We start from the raw sequence: 19345 nt of genomic DNA, 5'->3' as shown, positions 1-19345 counted from the left end.
ACAAGCTTATTACTACATGTCTTAGGACTACCTAAGATTCTTCTTGCAAGCTTATATTCTTGAAGGAACTCTATAGATCTATTTTACAAACTTATATAGGGCTACCATTAGCGTATATTAAATTTAGCAAACACCCAAAGATTTCTTTTTTTTTGTTTTGTTTTGTTTTGTTTTGTTTTTGTTTTTGTTTTTTGTTTTTTTGTTTTTTTGTTTTTTTGTTTTTTCGATACAGGGTTTCTCTGTGTAGCTTTGCGCCTTTTACTGGAACTCACTTTGGAGACCAGGCTGGCCTCGAACTCACAGAGATCCGCCTGCCTCTGCCTCCCGAGTGCTGGGATTAAAGGCGTGCACCACCACCGCCCGGCTCCCAAAGATTTCTTAACAGATCTAACAAGAGAATAATTTCTACAAACTCACATATCTTATTTTCATCTTTTTCTACTTCTTGCTCTTAATTATTATCACTATCTCTATTAGAAAGATTCTCTTAACTAGACAGGAAGTATGCACATCATTTCTAAAGTTTAGAGTTTATATTCAGCTTTGCTATAACACTGGGATTTAGTGAGTGTTGTTGTTATAGAATTGTGATACTTGTTGCTAGGGAACAGTAACATTCTCAGGACGAAGCCACAACCCAAAGTTGCCGAGTTCTCTCAGCCACTCCGGACTGGCAAAGATGCACTGTCAGCGGTAAACGGTTTTTAACTAGAGGCTGTCCCTTCTCCTAAATTCATAATAGCTCCCCTAAGTGCTTCAATTCAGACAAACGTTTCTATTACAGCAGTACTTTTGGTTTGTTCTACCGAAAAACTTCACTTCACGCTGAGGGTGAAATTACCGTATTTAGCTGCTGTAAAGCTCTTGGCCAAATACTGCACAGCTATTAGGTGATATAAAGTATTTTTCTAAAGGAGCTAGTAAAGCCGAAAGCAGCATAGCTCCAAACTATTTCCTCATTGTTTGCATTAACCAGTGACAAAACCTCAGAAATACTAATTGAGCCACTTTCATTCTGGTTCCTTTATAGGAATGTAATTGGAGCTGACCTTCCTTAGTTCCACGCTCCTTACCAGATGCTCTGATAACCACCGAGCTTCATTCTCCTCTTGTGAAAAAACAAAAACATGTCCTCGACCCCATATTAAAACAGGATCGGGACCCTTCAATAATCCCAAGCAGGGAATCTTTCCACTTCACTTGAGCAAAAGTCACTTGGGTGCCACTGTGCCAAAATCTATCTGTGGCAGACTGTTCATAGACATCCGTATTCAAAAAGTTCAGAAAAAAAGAGCGTGATTTAATGAATTGTGTGGAGATTGAGGGTAAATTTCTTCCTTTTATTTTTTGAAGTTGTATTTTAAGAATGCTATGAGCCCTTTCTACAATACCTTGTCCCTGAGGATTATAAGGAATACCTGTTTTATGTAAGATTTCCCAATGGGTACAAAATTGTTGAAATACCTTACTACTATATCCAGAACCATTATCAGTTTTAATAATTTTTGGTATACCCATATATGAAAAACACTTCAAGCAGTACATAATTACATGTTTTGTAGCTTCCCTAGGTTGTGCACTAGCCTTTAAAAATCCCGAATAAGTGTCAGTGGTCACATGTACATATCTTAATTTGCCAAATTCTGCAATATGTGTACCATCCATTCGCCATAGATGATTGGGAAGAAGACTTCAAAGGTTTACCCCTAAGTGAGGGATCGGAAAATATTTTGGACATACCCCACATCATCTAACTATTTGACAAGCTGCTTCTTTGGTAAGATTGAATTGCTTTCTTAAGCTTTTGCTATTTTGATTAAGAGCATGTGACTGTTGAGCCATTTCCACTTGGGATAATGTTCAGCCATTGCATTACCCTCAGCTAAAGGACCAGGAAGATTGGAGTGAGCTCTAATGTGGCCCACAAAGCATGGCAGCTTTCTTTTGTGAATAGCGTCTTGAATTTGTTAAAACATTTTGATTTGATTTTTGTTAGTTCCAATATTTTCACCAAAACTGTTACTATTCAAAGGAGTCAAGAAAATAGATGTTCTTTCATGAAACGTATCCTTCATTAGCTTACTCTGAGAAAAAGCATTTTCAGGATTTAGTATTTTCATTTTATTAGCTTAAACTCCTGATGTTATTAGCAGCTGTGATATTTAGCATTGATTTCTTATAAGGAACTTTCAGGTAAAGCAATTCTTTTGTAAGACAGCTAGATTTTCTGAAGTTTGTTTCCCATCTATAAAGCAGTCATTTCTTTTTGAATGCCTGTTTCCTTGTCTCCTTATTAGATTTGCAAAGGAATTACTCATTGCAGGCAGTTTGTTCAAAAGGCAAAGAACTTTTTTAATTTCAACATAAGTTTAAGACAACATTTAGTGTATAAACTGCTTTCCTTTGTTTTAAGGATTTTAAAGTGGCTTGTTTGCTTATAGGTAGCTTTTTGTCATCCAACTACCGTAAAAACTTTGCACAGCTATTAGGGTAAATAAGGCATTTTACCAAAGGAGCCCCAAACCACGAAGCACCTAGTTCTGTATCCTTTCAATTTTTCATTGGAACTGACACTTAAACTCTTAGACGACTTTCCTCATTCTTTTAAAGCTGTATTTTAAGCCGGGCGGTGGTGGCGCACGCCTTTAGTCCCAGCACTCGGGAGTCAGAGGCAGGTGGATCTCTGTGAGTTCGAGGCCAGCCTGTATTTTAATTTTACCATAAACGTATTTTCGAGCTGACAGAAGTGTTTCAGGGCAATGTCGCCATATTTAGCAAAAAAAAAAAAAAAAAACTACCTTTCCCAGAATGAATTTCCCTTATATCAGTCCATAATAATATCAGTCCCTTATATCAGTCATTTCCCATAATTCTTTTTGGGTCTGAGAGTCAACTGGTTCTCTTTTACCAGACTTGCTTACAGATTCTTGCCTGGGAGGTTTGAACAAAGTTTTTTGGCTTTTGCAAAGGGAGATTTGAACAAGCATTTTACATTTTCAGCTATGGCACATTGGGAGATTCCTGTCTCTCCTCAGCTGGCTTCAACAGGTGTCTCTCCTTCATTTGACACTGGCCCCGGATCAGAACCACAGCTGCCTCGTTAGCACGAATTGAGGCTGGCATTTCTGATAGCAACTTTCCTCTAGGCTTGTGTTTGTCTTAGCCAGTCAGTGAAAAACAAGATCATGTACAACAGCTTTCCCATATCTCCTTCAGAGAGATTTTTCTCCCAATAATCTTATTCTCATTTTGCTTGTTCCTTTCCCCCCAGATGAAGAGCTTCAGCTATCTGTCTGCGGCTCAGGGAGATGAAACAAATGAACCAAGCCATCCAGAAAGATGACACTGTCCCTCCCACTGGCCCTGATTGGTTGGGAGAAGAGCTGAGGGGCTCAGCCCCAGAGGCCCAGACAGAACATCTCAGCTACCACCCAGGTCCACATTCTAGGGCTTTGGGTTGTACCTGTATCTACCCATCTATGTCCTACTAGAGCATGGGACGATGATACCCACAGCATTCCCGACTCAGCATACCTGCGGGATGTCCTAGAGGAATTTCGGTGATGGCTGGCGGTAATGGTGTGCCAGAAAACACAGGTTTTGAACCAGATCAATGACTCATTGCAATGAACATTTGCAAGTAAAGCTCATTGCCCAAAATTATTCCCAGAGACATCGCAGTTCGAGAGACCGGGCATCGAGATAACACCGCGGCATTTCGAAGCTAAACCACAACTTCGCCTTGTGAAGCACGGCGGCTCTGACAGGAAAGAAGGTTTGATTGGATTTTATTGGGGGGGGGGACACTGCAAGGGTGAGGGGAGATATGAGGGACTGGGAAATGAGAGGAAGTGTGTGTGTGTGTGTGTGTGTGTGTGTGTGTGTGTGTGTGTGTGTGTAAAACTCTGGACTACCTCCTCCAAATTGCTGTTAAATACAAATGCAGTGAAATTAATGGATAAATCCAACATAAGGTTTTCTTTTCTATCATTAAGCAAAATGATTAATTTTCAAACACTTGACTTTGCAAACAGTAAAAACTAACAAAAGTATGTGTGGATTCTGTTAACACATAAGTGATGTCAATCCCAACTACTGCTGATTATTCATAAATTAACTATTTTTAAAGGCATTTATCTGTCCATTGTCCTCAATTTTCCACTATGGAAGGGAAGGCTAAGGTATCAGAATCTGTTGTTTACAGGTAATATTTACTTTCCTTGCTGTTAGTGAGAATTTTCAGGAAACTTGGAGGCAAAAGCTGAGGCTCCAAGCTGGTGAGAAACTTGCCCAAAGAGTCTTATAGAAATAGTGTTCCAGCACAGAGTGAGCCTAGTTATCTACTGTAGAGTGGATTACGTTCATTCATCTGTTTTTATATAGATATTTTTAAAGAACTTACTTCCAAAGAAATAAGACTTCATCTCTAGGCAATGTTTTGCTTTTGGGGGTGGGGGGTGGGGGTTAAAACTGTACATGAAAGTTCAGACCCAGCCAGACAGCTGCTTGGGTTAAAATTGAAAAGAGAAAGCTACACTAAGGATCAGCCTGAAAACCCAAGTTGGATTTAGCAGTGAGTGGAGGAGATGGTAGGCAGACTATTTCAGGAAGGATGATAAATGATAAATCTTGTTGGCTACAGAGTCCTCATGACTAATTCTTACATGCTATTCTTTCATATGGCATAGAGGTTTGCTTATACAGTCCAAACAAACTTATATAGAGTTAATAGATGCCTTTTAATTGCTAAAACAGAAAACAGAAAAAAATGTCTCTAACTGGCTTATACACATTGAACATTACATACTTGTGTTAATACACACACACACACACACACACACACACACATATATTTATGTTATCTTTATATAACATAAATATATATATATATATTTATGTTTTCTTTAAAAGTTTGTGTTTTCAGAAAAAAGAACCAAACACCAATTAAGACAAGCAGCGCAAGTGATCCAGCCTCTCAGAATTCCTGTTGAAGTTTCCTCAAAATTCTACATCCAAACAATTTCAGAGCTGCTAGCTGAGATAGATCAGCCTCTCAGGCTATCTAGCAAGATAAGCTCCATACTTTCCCATCACACAGAAACTAAACAAAAAAATAATACAACTAGCTTTCCCAGGACTTTAACATTATCCCAGTTTTCTCAGGGTCCCATAAAGATGCCATCACCCCTAGACACAGGAAGCAGTCTAGAAAATTACTATGCCTATGCCCACATTCCCAAGAGGTGAAGAATGGGCAGTTTTTGGTCATTCAGTGGATATGGATATTTGTCTTCGTTTAGGGCAGTTGATTACCAGTTGTTATTGGGAATGGTCAGAAAAAAAAAAGCAGAACCAGTGAGATTAGATTCAAGTATCTTCTTTCTGAAGGGAAAAATGGGGGGATATAGTATAGAAATGATAGGATAAAAGGGTAGCTATTGATTGAATCTACTAAAAAGCAACTACTAGTCTCATATTTTCTATTGGTATGGATTTTTTGTATATTGATACAAATTTAAGGTTATTTTGTTACAACATTATATATATAGAAAAAGTGTGTGAGTGTGTGTGTGTGTGTGTGTTTCTGCCCTTGTTTAAGGTATTGTACCTATACAACTCATTTAGAAATGTAATATAAAGATTTAGTCCTTGAAAGCTATTTAGGGTAATAAAGAAAGACAGGTTAGTAGTTAGTCATCTATAACAATCAAACTTATAGTCATGTTCATTATGTTTTCAAGGTCAAACAGATATATGTTAAATATATACATGGTCTTCAAATACTTCAAAGACTTACAGATTATGGCATTTAAAATGTTTTAACAACATAAGACTTTTCATGACAGTGAGAAATGTCTGCTTCTGGCAGCACCAATTTACTTCAAAAAAGGATGATGGGCATCAAAGAGCCTCCATATGGAGTTTGCTTTCAATGTGTCAAAGCTAGCCATTTGGGTAAGAAACTATCTTTGCTTCAACTGCTGACAGTATGCTATCTAAACTGGACAAGCAGGACGCAAAAGAAAGCAATTACTGAGCTTTGTCAAGACAAGGTAGGACAGTTCTTCAAAATTCTTGCTTCACAGAAAAGTCTGTCACATATTCTAGGTCTATAGGACAAAGATGGATGCCAAATGTTGTAGTGGAACCTTGGGTGACTATCCAAGCAGCCAGATGTCTGTGTCGTTTCTTAGTTTTAGAAGTTGCTTGCTCTATACTTCCTGTCTACTCAGGTAATTATTTTATCCTTCTTGGGTCTCTAATAAGGATTAAAGACTAGATAGTATACAGTTTTTCTTGTTACTGAATTCAGAGAAAACAAAACTTAGATAAGAGATAAAAAAGTTTATAAGGTTGAGAAACAAAAAAGCTTAAGTTGTTTATATAACAAGATGTTTCAAGGTATAAAAAGATAGTTTTAGGATGATAATACAAGTTATGATAGGAAATGGTTTAGGTATAAAACTTTAAATTCATTAAGGTGAGATAGATAATGGAGTACTTTCTCTTGATATGCCAAATACAAATGGATTGGGCATTATGAATGTAATTCTTTCCTGATAATTATTCTTATTGTATATAGTTCTACTATGTTAGAGTTAAAACCTTTCCTTTTTATTTAACCAAAAAGTGAGAAATGTTGTGGGATATTTGTACAGCGTGTGAAAATATATTGCTATGAATGATGAAATAAATAAAGAGCTGAATGGTCTATAGCTAGGCAGGTTATAGACAGGACTTCAGACAGAGAGAGGAAGTAGGTGGAGATAATCAAGGCATAGAGGAGAAGCCAATGAGACATGGAGGAATACAGAATGAAAGAAGGGTAAAAAGCCACATGGTAAAACATAGACTAATAAAAATGGATTAATTTAAGTAGCAAGAACTAGTTAGGAACACGTTTAAACTGTAGGCAGAGCCTTCATAAATAATAAGTCTCTTGGTCATTATTTGGGAGCGAGCTGGTGGCCCAAAGGAGAGTCCAACTACAATGACAATCTTCAAAATTTAAAGAAGAACAAGTTCAAAAAATCAGTAAAAATATTTTAAAGTCTTTAAAATCTTCCAACATGCTCCATCTGCTATTTGCAGTTGTCTGTTAAAGTGTCCACATTCCTGCTCTATCTCTGTCTCCCTGACTTACACATTTTATAAGCCTAAAAGCTGAGACGTGTTTACTTACAGCTGTGTCTCAGTGCCTTACACTATCACAGTAGTCGATCAGTGCTTATGTGTTGATTTAAAACAGAAGTATGTGACAGAAGCCAGTGAGAACCACCCCCCAGGAAACATCAAAAGAACTTGTAGATGTCATGTTTTAAACAGTAAATATTAAACAACTGTTTTTTAAAAAAACAGTAAATATTATTAAGACACATTAATATGATTGTATTTAAGAAATAAATGAAATATCACTGCAAATATTTATGTGTGTTGTAGTTCTGAGACAGTAAAGAAAAATAAATGTAGGCAAACACAGGCTGAGCTCCTGTTCCTGGGGAACTTATAGTCTAGTAGAAGAAACATTATTAGTGTGTGCTGTGTGTGTGTATGTGTGTGAGTGCATGCAAATAACAAGATGTATATGTACAAATAATATATAAGCTGACTGAGGTATATGTTCTGAACTAGAAATGCATCATACTGGAATGTGTAATTGAGTGAGCAAGGTGAGTGGGAGGATATTTGGTGATTTTTTTTAAGCTAGGTGAACTCAATATTAGTTAGGCAGAAACTGTGGGTGGAGAGATGAGTCCCAACAGAAAGAGCAGCAGATGTGAGGGTTTTAAGGAAAGGAGTGCAGTCAATTTCCAGAACTGAAAGTGCCTATAGAAATTGTAACATGGTGGGCAAAAAAAGAGGATGTAACTGATGAATTGGAGAAAATTGATTCAACCATTGATCTACCAATGAGGAACTACTAAAAGATTTTTAGTTGGAGAATTACAGTTGTATTTTTAATTGTTTAATTTATACTTAATTTGAATAAGAGATGGAATTTGGGTGCAGAAACAAGTCTCAGAATTATTGTTCTAATGAAATTAAAAGAAAATCATGGCTTGAAAAAGATGAACCCATTAGAGATAAAGACATGTGGGTGATTTAAAACATAGGCAGGAGATATAATTGACTTCTAGGTAATCACTTGAATGTGAAAAGGGAAGAGGTGTAGGGGAAAAGTGCTTTTCTAGAGTCTGCTTCAAGTACTATAAGGATAAAATTTTGATTGGGAAGTTTAAGAACGAGTAGGAAATGAGGTTCCGTTTTGGATATACTCAGTTCACATACTAAGAGAGCATCCCAGCAAGGAGACTCTGTAGACAGTTGGGCTGCCTTGATGAAGTTCCAGGCTGCCTTTGCCTCTATGATGCAGCATTGGGAAGATGCTGAATTCTTTAAAAGTAAGAAAGTCTTTAAAGGAAAAATTATGTTCTGCTCTATTTTGCTCAAACCATACAAACTTAAGGTCATGAAATGAATAAAAACTGGAGACTTGATTGAAGCGTAGAAACTATAGTTTCAAGACTCTATCATTGAGCACAGAAGATAAGTGTGCTCATGACTATCTCCCACACCCTCCCAAGTGTTAACTGTGTAAGGTGATAACTGTGTTAATAGTTTATTATAATCATTTCATGGTGTATACGTATGTCAGCCATCATTTTTACTCTTTATGTATTTTGTCAATAAAACTTCAATAAAGTTGAAAAATATTATTGACAAAGTTAACAGGTTTTAAAAAAACAAAAAAGGAAAGGAAAGAAGAAAAATAAAACGTTGTGACTAGATTACTACACTCACATGCTATTCTTCTTATATACTTAGCTTTCGAGCGACTCCTCACACTAACTTTTATAAGCAGACGAAAATACAAGTGATGATGAATTAGGAAAAAGAAAGACTGGCAAAAGAGAACAATGCATTCTAGATCTTTTGTTAACTCTGCTTCAGAGCATATATAGAAATCTTCATAAATCTCTCTCAAGGCGCTTCTAGTTTTTCAAATTTTTTCCCATTTCTTGTAAATTAACTTTTACTTTCTTTCTCTTAGATATCTACTTCCAAAAATGGAAAATTAATAGATAGAAGGACACTGTAAATCTAGTGAGATGAAAACAAACTACACTATTTTTTCAAAGTTTTAGTGGTAACAAAATAAGAAAACTTTCAGATTGTTGGAGTAATTAATTTCACAATAATATGAATGACAGGAGAGTATCAAATGACATTATAAATGTCAAAAAAGGCAACTCAAATATTCCTAGGTGTATGAACATTGTATAAACATTCAAATTGTTTAGAAAAGAGAAAAATTGAGCAAAAAGATTGATATGGGAGATTGTGTCAAATGAATAGACTTTCTAAAAGTCATTTTTGTTAAAAAAATTATTACTGTTTAGGAAGAGAGCTGAAATCTCAAACCAGGGAGTAAATACATGAATTTTCCAAGACTGTGTTTCTTCAGTACTTAAAACTGATAGGAAATATTGTCTCAAATATGTAAGAGATTTTTTTCATTGCAATAAATCCTCTATAGTCATTCTCACAGAGCTTTAAAATATATGTCAGTATCCAAAGTGTCTTAATGACGAGAGTGTGCAGTGGAATATGAGGCCTCTGTGAAGCTCCACATTTTTTCAAGCCATGAACACATGCTGTGCTCCACACAGTTTTTAAGTGTTACACGAAAAGCCAGTTTGAGTAACATGCAACTGTAATTGAGCAAGTACTTCCCAGGGAATGCCCAGGATTAGAGGTGCTATGATTTTTCATGTTCTTTTATGTAAGTTCACCCTTCCCAATTGAGAATTATTACCTTGGATTAGGGTGCCATCATCATTGTTTTCTAGATTCACACTTTACCAACCAACAGAACTTGAGCATTTCCTATTAGAATAACTCTTTGAAAGACCAAAGAAAAATATTAAATAATGTTCTTAAACATTTTCCTCTGTAGTCCGGAGACAATTAATTACTTTTTATCATTTCTTGGAGTCTTTTTTTCATAAAATTACTATTTTTATTTTGTGATTTCTTTTAATGGTTGATTTTCTCAGTTATATATTTTTTCAATTCCATTGAGATATGATTGACATAAGTGTACATATTTAGAGAGCAAAATATGGCAGATGTATACATCATGAAAATACAGGATGTGCCTTATATATTCTAAGTTATGATTACATTTAGATTTTATGTCATATAAAAATTCAGAAATCTGGCCAAGCAGTGGTGGTACATGCCTTTCATCCCAGCACTCGGGAGGCAGAGGCAGGTGGATCTCTATGAATTCAAGGCCAGCCTGTTGCTGGAGGGCTTCTCTCCAGGTTCCACCAAGCCCCGCAGTCCCACAATCCACTTATAAAATAATCACTCAGACGCTTATATCACTTATAAACTGTATGGCCGTGGCAGGCTTCTTGCTAACTGTTCTTTTATCTTAAATTAACCCATTTTTATAAATCTATACCTTGCCACGTGGCTGGTGGCTTACCAGCGTCTTCACATGCTGCTTGTCCTGGAGGTGGCTGCAGTGTCTCTCTCCTCAGCCTTCCGCTTCCCAGAATTCTCCTCTCTCCTTGTCCCACCTACTTCCTGCCTGGCAACCTACTTCCTGCCTGGTCACTGGCCATCAGTATTTTATTTATATAGAACAATATCCACAGCACTTCCTCTTTTTTCTTTTTTTTAAAAAGGAAGGTTTTAACTTTAACATGGTAAAATTATATATATAACAAAATAATTATCGAGCAAGAATTATAGTTACAATATTAAAGAAGATGTCCTATCTATCTTATATTTGTGAGTTTAAGGTTTTATATCTAACTTATCTTTTATCATAACTGAGGAAATTACAACTATCTAGTTTTCAACCACATCAAAGACCTGAGAAAGAACATAATGGTACCTGAGAAATGGTAGATGGATGCAAGCAACTTTTGGGAATCTTGCAAAAGTAGACCAAGACAGCTGGCAGCCTGGACAGTCACCTAATGTTTCTCAGCATTGTTGGTGCATTCAAATTGGCTACAGGCCTAGAGTATCTGACAGACCATTTTCAGAAGCAGGAATTCTGAAAGACCATCTTACCCTGTCTTGGCAGAGTACAGTGGTCGCTTTCCTTGTGTCCTGCTTGTCCAGAAAGGACAGCATTGCATTTGTACTGTCAACCATCAAGGCAAGGGCAGTTCTTTGCCCAGTAGGCCATTTTGTGCCAAAAAGACAAACTTCCAAATGGAAATGTCTTAGAAGCCCAACATTCTCTCGGGATCTATTGGTACAGCCAGGAGCAATGTGTCTCATGTCAACAGAATTTTAAGTTATTTAAATGCCATATTCTCTAGGTCTATGAAGTGTTTGAAGATTACCTATCTATCTGAAATATATCTATGTATACCTAGAAGACTTAACTAACATGGCTACAGATATGATTATCATAGATGACTAATTATTAACCTATTTCTTAATTATCCATTACAATTTTAAATGAGTTACATAAACATAATACCTCAAACAAGAATAGAAATATATATATATATATATATATATATATATATATATATAGTATAAAAAAATTAACTTCAAGTTTGTATCAATAAACTAAAATTTATACCAATGTAAAACATTTTAAACATAAACTAAAATCTATACCAATGTAAAACATTTTAAACAAGTTGTTCTTTAAAAGTAGGTTCATTAATCTACTCTTTTATCTTATCATCTCCATATCCTCCTATATATCTATATCATATCCCCTTTTCTTTTTTAGAAAGAGATCACATTTATAATCAACCTGTTTTAAATAAAAATATTGTTTTTTCTCTGTCCCACACCAGAGGGCTCTTCTGATTTGGGACACAAGAATCTCTTAACCATTTTTTTTTAAAGCAATATGTCTGGGTTTAGAGGGGGAGTGAGCCAATTCCACCTCTAAAGCCAGCTTGGTATATTTGGGAATTTGGGCGTAGCATCTCTTACTACTTCCTGCTGGAGGGGGGCGCTGTATCTTATGGGGAAGCAAAGAAAATTTTAAGCCTATGGGGTAGTCCATGAGGCTGTATTGTGTGAACCAGTTGCCTTGAAACCGCTCTGGATGTTGGATCATCTGGGCCATGGTGTCATAGGAGAACTTTCAGGGGGTCTTGGCTGGTGAAACCTGATGTATCTTAATCTGGAACAAATCTACAGCCTCTGGCTTTCTGTGGAAACAAAAGCAGAACCTCTTTTCCAAAGTAACATATCCTTAAATCCAAATTTTGAAGTCAAGGTACCTTTAAAATATACATTTTGGCATAACTCAACAGCTTTTGCAATCAAATGTTTTTCTTCAGTTACGAATATCAAAGAGAACATAATCCAGATTTTATGTGTGGTAGCCATCTTTACATGGCTTATTTTTTGTATTACCTTAGCCTATTGCTTTAAACTGTAGTATTGTAAGACTGAAACGGCGCTGTGGCTGCTGGCTCCGCCCATTTTAGCTTACCAACATGACGTTTTCCGCCAGTTCTGGAGTCATCAAGTCTCAGAAATAGTGGGTCTACGCTTTTATCAAAGCAGCGTGAAGCCCAGAAACCTCTTTTTTTTTTTTTTAAATACTATTAAAGACTAAATCTACCACACAGCTTAATGTGCCACTGGCAGATGCCTCATTTCCACCATACTGCCCGTCAAACGCACACGCCAGGAACCCGCCAGTGTTCAAACCTGCGTTTTGCGTCGTCTACCTGCTGATATGAGACATGAAGCAGGAACCTGGTTTTGGCTCTGTTTAGAATTGGTTATTAAATATTCTCAGGTTTAAGGTGGAAACTTGAACCGTTGGGCGCCATTTGTTGCTGGAGGGCTTCTCTCCAGGTTCCCCAAGCCCCGCAGTCCCACAGTCCATGTATAAAATAATCACTCAGACTCTTATATCACTTATAAACTGTATGGCCGTGGCAGGCTTCTTGCTAACTGTTCTTTTATCTTAAATTAACCCATTTTTATAAATCTATACCTTGCCACGTCGCTGGTGGCTTACCAGAGTCTTTACATGCTGCTTGTCCTGGCGGTGGCTGCAGTGTCTCTCTCCTCAGCCTTCCGCTTCCCAGAATTCTCCTCTCTCCTTGTCCCACCTACTTCCTGCCTGGCAACCTACTTCCTGCCTGGTCACTGGCCATCAGTATTTTATTTATATAGAACAATATCCACAGCACCAGCCTGTGCTACAAAGTGAGTTCCAGGAAAGGTTCCAAAGCTACACAGAGAAACCCTGTCTCATAAAACCAAAAAAAAAAAAAAAAACCCAAACAAAAAAAACTCAGAGATCTGAAAACTTTAGAATATATTTTAAAAGTATAAACTATATGGAAAGAGCAATACAAAAATCCTTCATTTTACTTCATTGCAACATGCTACCTATGCTGGTTTCTCTCGGGTAAAAAGAAATCATCAAATGGAAATCTTTTGTTAATGAAGTAACAGTCTTAGTATGATGGAACTTTATAATGCTTCTCAGATAACAAATTTACACACAAGTGTAGATGTAGCCAACCATTTTGTTAAATAAGAAACACAGAACCAATGCAAAGAAGAAAGCCAAGAGATCAGAGCTAAGAGCCTTACCCGTTTGTTGCAGCTAGCCTCTTCAGCCAAGAGACCTACTTCCTGTGTGTTTGTCTTTATATAGACTTTCTGTTCTGCCTTCTCATTGGTTGTAAACCCAACCACATGACTGCCTCGTCACTGCCTGTCTGTACAGACCTCCAGGTCTACTATGGTTGGTATTGAGTTTAAAGGTGTGTGTCTCCAATGCTGGCTGTATCGTTGAACACACATAGATCTACCTAGCTCTGCCTACCAAGTGCTGGGATTAAAGGCATGCACCACCACTGCCCAGCTTTTGCTATGGCTTTAACAGCTCTGACCCCCAGGCAACTTTATTTATTAACATACAAATCACATTTTAGTACAAATAAAATATCACCATACACAAGCAATGAGTAGACTATCTTGATTGCTGATGAAGAGTATTTGCAGTAATTACTGTGCTTTTCCCCTTCAAGTTTATGACATCAGCTGTTCCTGTGAAATGCCAGATTCGAAAACACACCCTTACATAAATTAAATTGTATTTGTTTTATCAAGAAAACACTTTCACTCATAAAGCAAACAAAAATCTAATTCTCTCATTTCCCTAGGCCTGGATATGTGGCTAGTGTTCCAATACCCAGAATGGTTTCTCTAGAAAAATATTTCTCTCTCTCTGTCTCTGTCTCTCTCTGTCTCTGTCTCTGTCTCTCTCTCTCTCTCTGTGTGTGTGTGTGTGTGTGTGTGTGTGTGTATGTATGTGTGTATACTAAAGACCATTGACTGAGAAAGACCAAATGATCAGCCCTGAAATCATATATACACTAGTAACACATAGACTGAGAAGATTGTATTAAGAATTTATATAGAAAAATTATGTATATAATATGTAACAACTAAAGAAAAAGAGGCCAGGAATTTGAAAGAGAGCAAGAGGGTTCATGGAAAGGGTTGGAGGAAAAACTAGGAAAAGTATGTGATTATCATAATTTTAAAAAGTAAAAAATTGAATTTCCCATTTTCATTTTTAAATAAACCTACAAATAGGAAACTATAAACTTTTTTAAAGTCAATAATTCTTCACATTTAGAAAAAAATTCTTTCAAACTGTTATCTCAGTGCAGGATTATGCTATAATGTTAAAACTAGACAAGTACACACAAAAATACAAAAATACCCAAAAATATTCCTGATTAACATAGATACAAAAATCCTAGAATATTAAAACCAAATCCTACAAATTATTGACCATGATCAATACTTCGTTCCAGGAATGCAAGGATGGTTCAACATATGCAAAATAATGTACATGATACACCATGTCTATAAAATGAAAGGTAAAATCAATATGATCGCTATCAGAGGCAGAAAATATTTGATATAATTTAACATTTCTTCATGGTAATGCTTTTAATTAGTTATGAGAGTAATGTATCCCATCTTAATAAAGGTCATATCTAACAAACCCACAGCTAATGTCATACTGAATTCAGCAAACACGAAAGCTTTCTCTCTAGGATCTGGAACAATAGCAGGAAGCCCCCTTTTTATAACGACCATCACCACCACAGTGGTGAAAATCCCACCAGACCTACCAGGCAAGAGCAAGAAGTGAAGGGCATCTGAATGCCAAGAGGGAGGTTAAATTTTCATTCTTTGCAGATGTCATGGACTTCTATAAGGAAAACCTAAATGACTTCACCAAAACAATCTTAGAACCAATGAAAACTTCAGCCAAGTTTCAAGATGCAAAACTGACATTTAAAAAGTTTCTACATACTAACAGCAAATTATTAAAGAAAGAAATTAAAAGAAAACCCTATTTACATTACTAACAAAAATAAAAAAGAGAAAAATTTAACCAAAAATAAAAGTATTCAACAATGTAAACCCAGAAAAAATTGAAAGAATTTGTATTATTAATTATTTAAATATCAGTGACCTGGGTCTGAACAGGTGGCTTGCTGATTGAGAGAGCTTTCTTCTATAGAACCAGAGTTGAGCCCTCAGCACCCACATCACATAGGAACTCTATAACTCTAGCTCCAGGAGATGTGATGTCCTCTTCTGGACTCTATGGGTACTCCCACACATATGGCTCACTAACATAGAAACACATTCATACACATAAATAAAATTTTAATTTGATTTTAAAATATACTAATGATACTCTTCACATATCTAGGGAAAAAATCTTAAAATTTATATTGAATTACAAACAAAACTAAGTAGCCAAACTCATCTTGGATGAAACAAAGCTGAACATATTACACTATCTGACTTCAAAATACAACACAAAGCAATTACCACATTCTAATACTGACATACAATGACAACTGAGTAATGAAACAGAATAGAGATCCTGGAAGGACTCTCACAAGTCTACATTGAATTGATTTTTAACAGGTACTGAGAAAAGGCAATGGGGAACAATCTCTTAGATAACTAAATGTGGAACAACTATATTTATATGAAGAATAAAACTATACCCTAATGGCTCATCAAATCAAATTCAAGCAGGCTTTAGTTGGTTATTATATTAAATTCAACTTAGATGCATTAAAGACTTATGTGAAACAACCAAAACTATGAAACTACTAAAATAAAATGTAAGGGAAATACTTGAACACATTACAATTGGAAATGTTTATTTTTGTTAACTAAGAATAAAGAGGATGCGAAAGAAAAACAAAATTATAAAAGATGGATAACAAACGAGAAAGCATCTGCACGACTAAGGAAACCATCAAAATGGAAAAGACAGCTCACTGTACCAGGGAAAATAAGTACAAACTGCACAACCGACCTGAGAATAACTAACAATCTGTACAAAACTCAGCTGCCCACAGCAAAATAAAATGCCTGGAAAAACAGCCCAATCTTTAAAAGACAGAAAGCAGGTGTCAACAGACACTCTAAAAAGAAGACGGAAGTGGACAGCACATATATGAAAAAAGACTCAACATCATCATGGAAACATAAATTCAACCACAATGAGCCATCATTTCACCATAATAATGACTATTTTAAAAACCCACAAAGCAAAACAAGAACTGTCAAGGGTATGAGAAGGGTAATGCTGGTTCACATTAACTCAGCCATTGTTAACAACAGAAACAAGAAGGACGAGAAATTTAAAATAGCACTACTACACAATCCACCAATCCTATCACTATTCATTAAATCTGTCTGCTAATGAGGCATCCTCACTCCTCAATTCATTTCAGCACTTTTCATTCAAGACAGGATGTGAAAGAAACCTAGTTATCTATCAACTGATAATGAAAATGTGGCAGATAGGTACAGTGGAATATTATTAAAACATAAAAATGAATTAAATCCTGCTAATTGCAACACCATGGGTAGAACTGGAGATCACCACATTTCTTGAAATAAGCAAAAAACAAGAAGGCAAATACCACAATCTTTCTCATACATTCAATTTTTAAATACACTCTCATAGGCACTGAGAATAGAATGGTGGGTATCAGAATCTGGGAAAAGTTGGAAAATGGAGATAGGTTAACTAATAGGTACTAAATTACATTTAGTCCAAAGCAAGGCATTCTGGTGTGCAATTGAGCAATGAAGTGACTCTAGATAATAAATATGTCCTACATTTTTAAAAACCATTAGAATGATTTATCATAAAGAAATTAGACGTGCTCAAGGAATATATTTATTCTGATTTGCACATAGTACACTATGCACACTGTCAAAATATTACAAGTTACCCCACAAATACTATGCATAATTTTTGTGTATCAGTTAATAAACGAAAAATATTTTCCAAGTGTTATCTAGTGTATAAAATTAATAGGCCATGTTAAATGAGCCCCATTTGCTAATTCAAATCTAAATAATGCAATTAAATGTAAGCCCTAAAATGTATTACTCTTAGTGATAATTGAACAATTGGTATACAAATTAAATTCTCCCTAACCCCATAATGATCCCCTCTATCAAGATATCTTTTTCATTGCTCTCCTTCTCCCTCCCTCCTCCTACTCAGCCAACCCGATCCCTCATGTTCCCTTTCTCCATCCACTCTTCTCTGCCCCCCATCCCCAGTTTACCCAGGAAATCTCATCTATTTCTCCTCACCCAGGGCAATCCATGCTTCCCTCTGAGAGTCTTTCTTGTTATCTAGCATTGTGTATTGTAGCCTGGTTATTATTTGCTTTACATCTAATATCCACTTAAGAGTGAGTACATACCATGTTTATCTTTCTGGGTCTGGGTTAACTCGCTCAGAATGATTTTTTTCTATTTCTATTCATTTGCCTGCAAATTTCATGATGTTAATGTTTTTTTTTTTAAACCACCGAATAGTACTCCATTGTGTAAGTGTACCAAATTTTCTTTATCCATTCTTTGGTTGAAGGACATCTAGGTTGTTCCCAGGTTCTGGCTATTATGAATAATGCTGCTATGAACACAGTTGAGCAAGTGTGCTTGTAGTCTGATTGAGCATCCTTTGGGTATATACCCAAGAGCGGTATCACTGGGTCTTCAGGTAGATGGATTCCCAGTTTTCTAAGAAACCACCATACTGATTTCCAAAGTGGCTTTATAAGTTTGCACTCCCACCAGGAGTGGAGGAGTGTTCCCCTTACTCCACATCCTCTCTAACATAAGCTATCATCAGTGCTTTTTATCTTAGCCAGATTTGGTGCCAGGAAAACTCCCAGGGACCTACAAGGATGACCCCAGCTAAGACTACTAGCAATAGTGGAGAGGATACTTGAACTGGCCTTCTCCTGTACCCTAATTTTCATCATAGAACCTTAATCCAGTAACTGATGGAAGCAGATACAGAGATCCACAGCCAAGCACTGGGCCAAGCTCCAGTAGTCAAGTTGAAGAGAGGGAGGAGGGATTATATGAGCAAGGCATGGGTCAAAGACTATGATTGGGAAACTCACAGAGACAGCTGACTGGGTTATGGGAGTTCACAGACTCTAGACCAACAGCTAGGCAGCCTGCATGGGATTGACCTAAGCATGTGGGTGATAGTTGTGTAGCTTGATCTGTTTGTGGAACTTAGCAGTGGGACCAAGATCTGTCTCTGGAGCATGGGCTGGCTTTTCAAAAGCTATTCCCTATGGTGGGATGCCTCATTCTGCCTTGATGCAGGCGGAGAGAAGCTTGGTCCTGCCTCAACTTGGTATGCCATGCTTTGTTGACACCCATGGGAGGTCTTACCTATTCTGAGAAGTGGAGGGGAGAGAACAGGATGAGAGGAGAAGGGGAAACTGTGGTTGGTATGTAAAAAAATAATTTAAAAAATTAAATTCTCTTGGAAACAATATTAATCCTCCAAAAAGAGACTTCATTTTATATTACTCATTATAAAATATTTTTACCACCATTATATTTGAAGCACTGTGAAAAATAAAGACTGTGGAAATGTTAATAACAGGACATTGTTGGTGTTTATAAAGTACATTCTGAGTGTAACATAATGCACATTAAAAATAATGGCCAACAAAGCAAGCCAGGCCCAGTACAGTCATAGGCCAACTATAATCAAGTACAGGTGAAAAGAGGCAAGCACTGCATGGGTTGATGGGGATTTCTAGACTGGGGGTGAGGATGCAGACACGGAGGTGATGGGGACTTCTAGACTGGGGTGAGGATGCAGACACAAAGGCAACTGCATGAAATTTGAAAGTTTAGTGATGGTAGAGAATAGCTGGTGGACACGGGCATGAGGATTACATTTGAAAATGTCTGAAGATAGTGAATGTAAAGTCCAATTATTCAAGATTAT

The sequence above is a fragment of the Peromyscus maniculatus genome, chromosome 3, assembly GCF_049852395.1.
Source record: "Peromyscus maniculatus bairdii isolate BWxNUB_F1_BW_parent chromosome 3, HU_Pman_BW_mat_3.1, whole genome shotgun sequence".
NCBI classification, from domain to species: domain Eukaryota; kingdom Metazoa; phylum Chordata; class Mammalia; order Rodentia; family Cricetidae; genus Peromyscus; species Peromyscus maniculatus.
Note: the sequence above shows the minus strand (reverse complement) of the source record.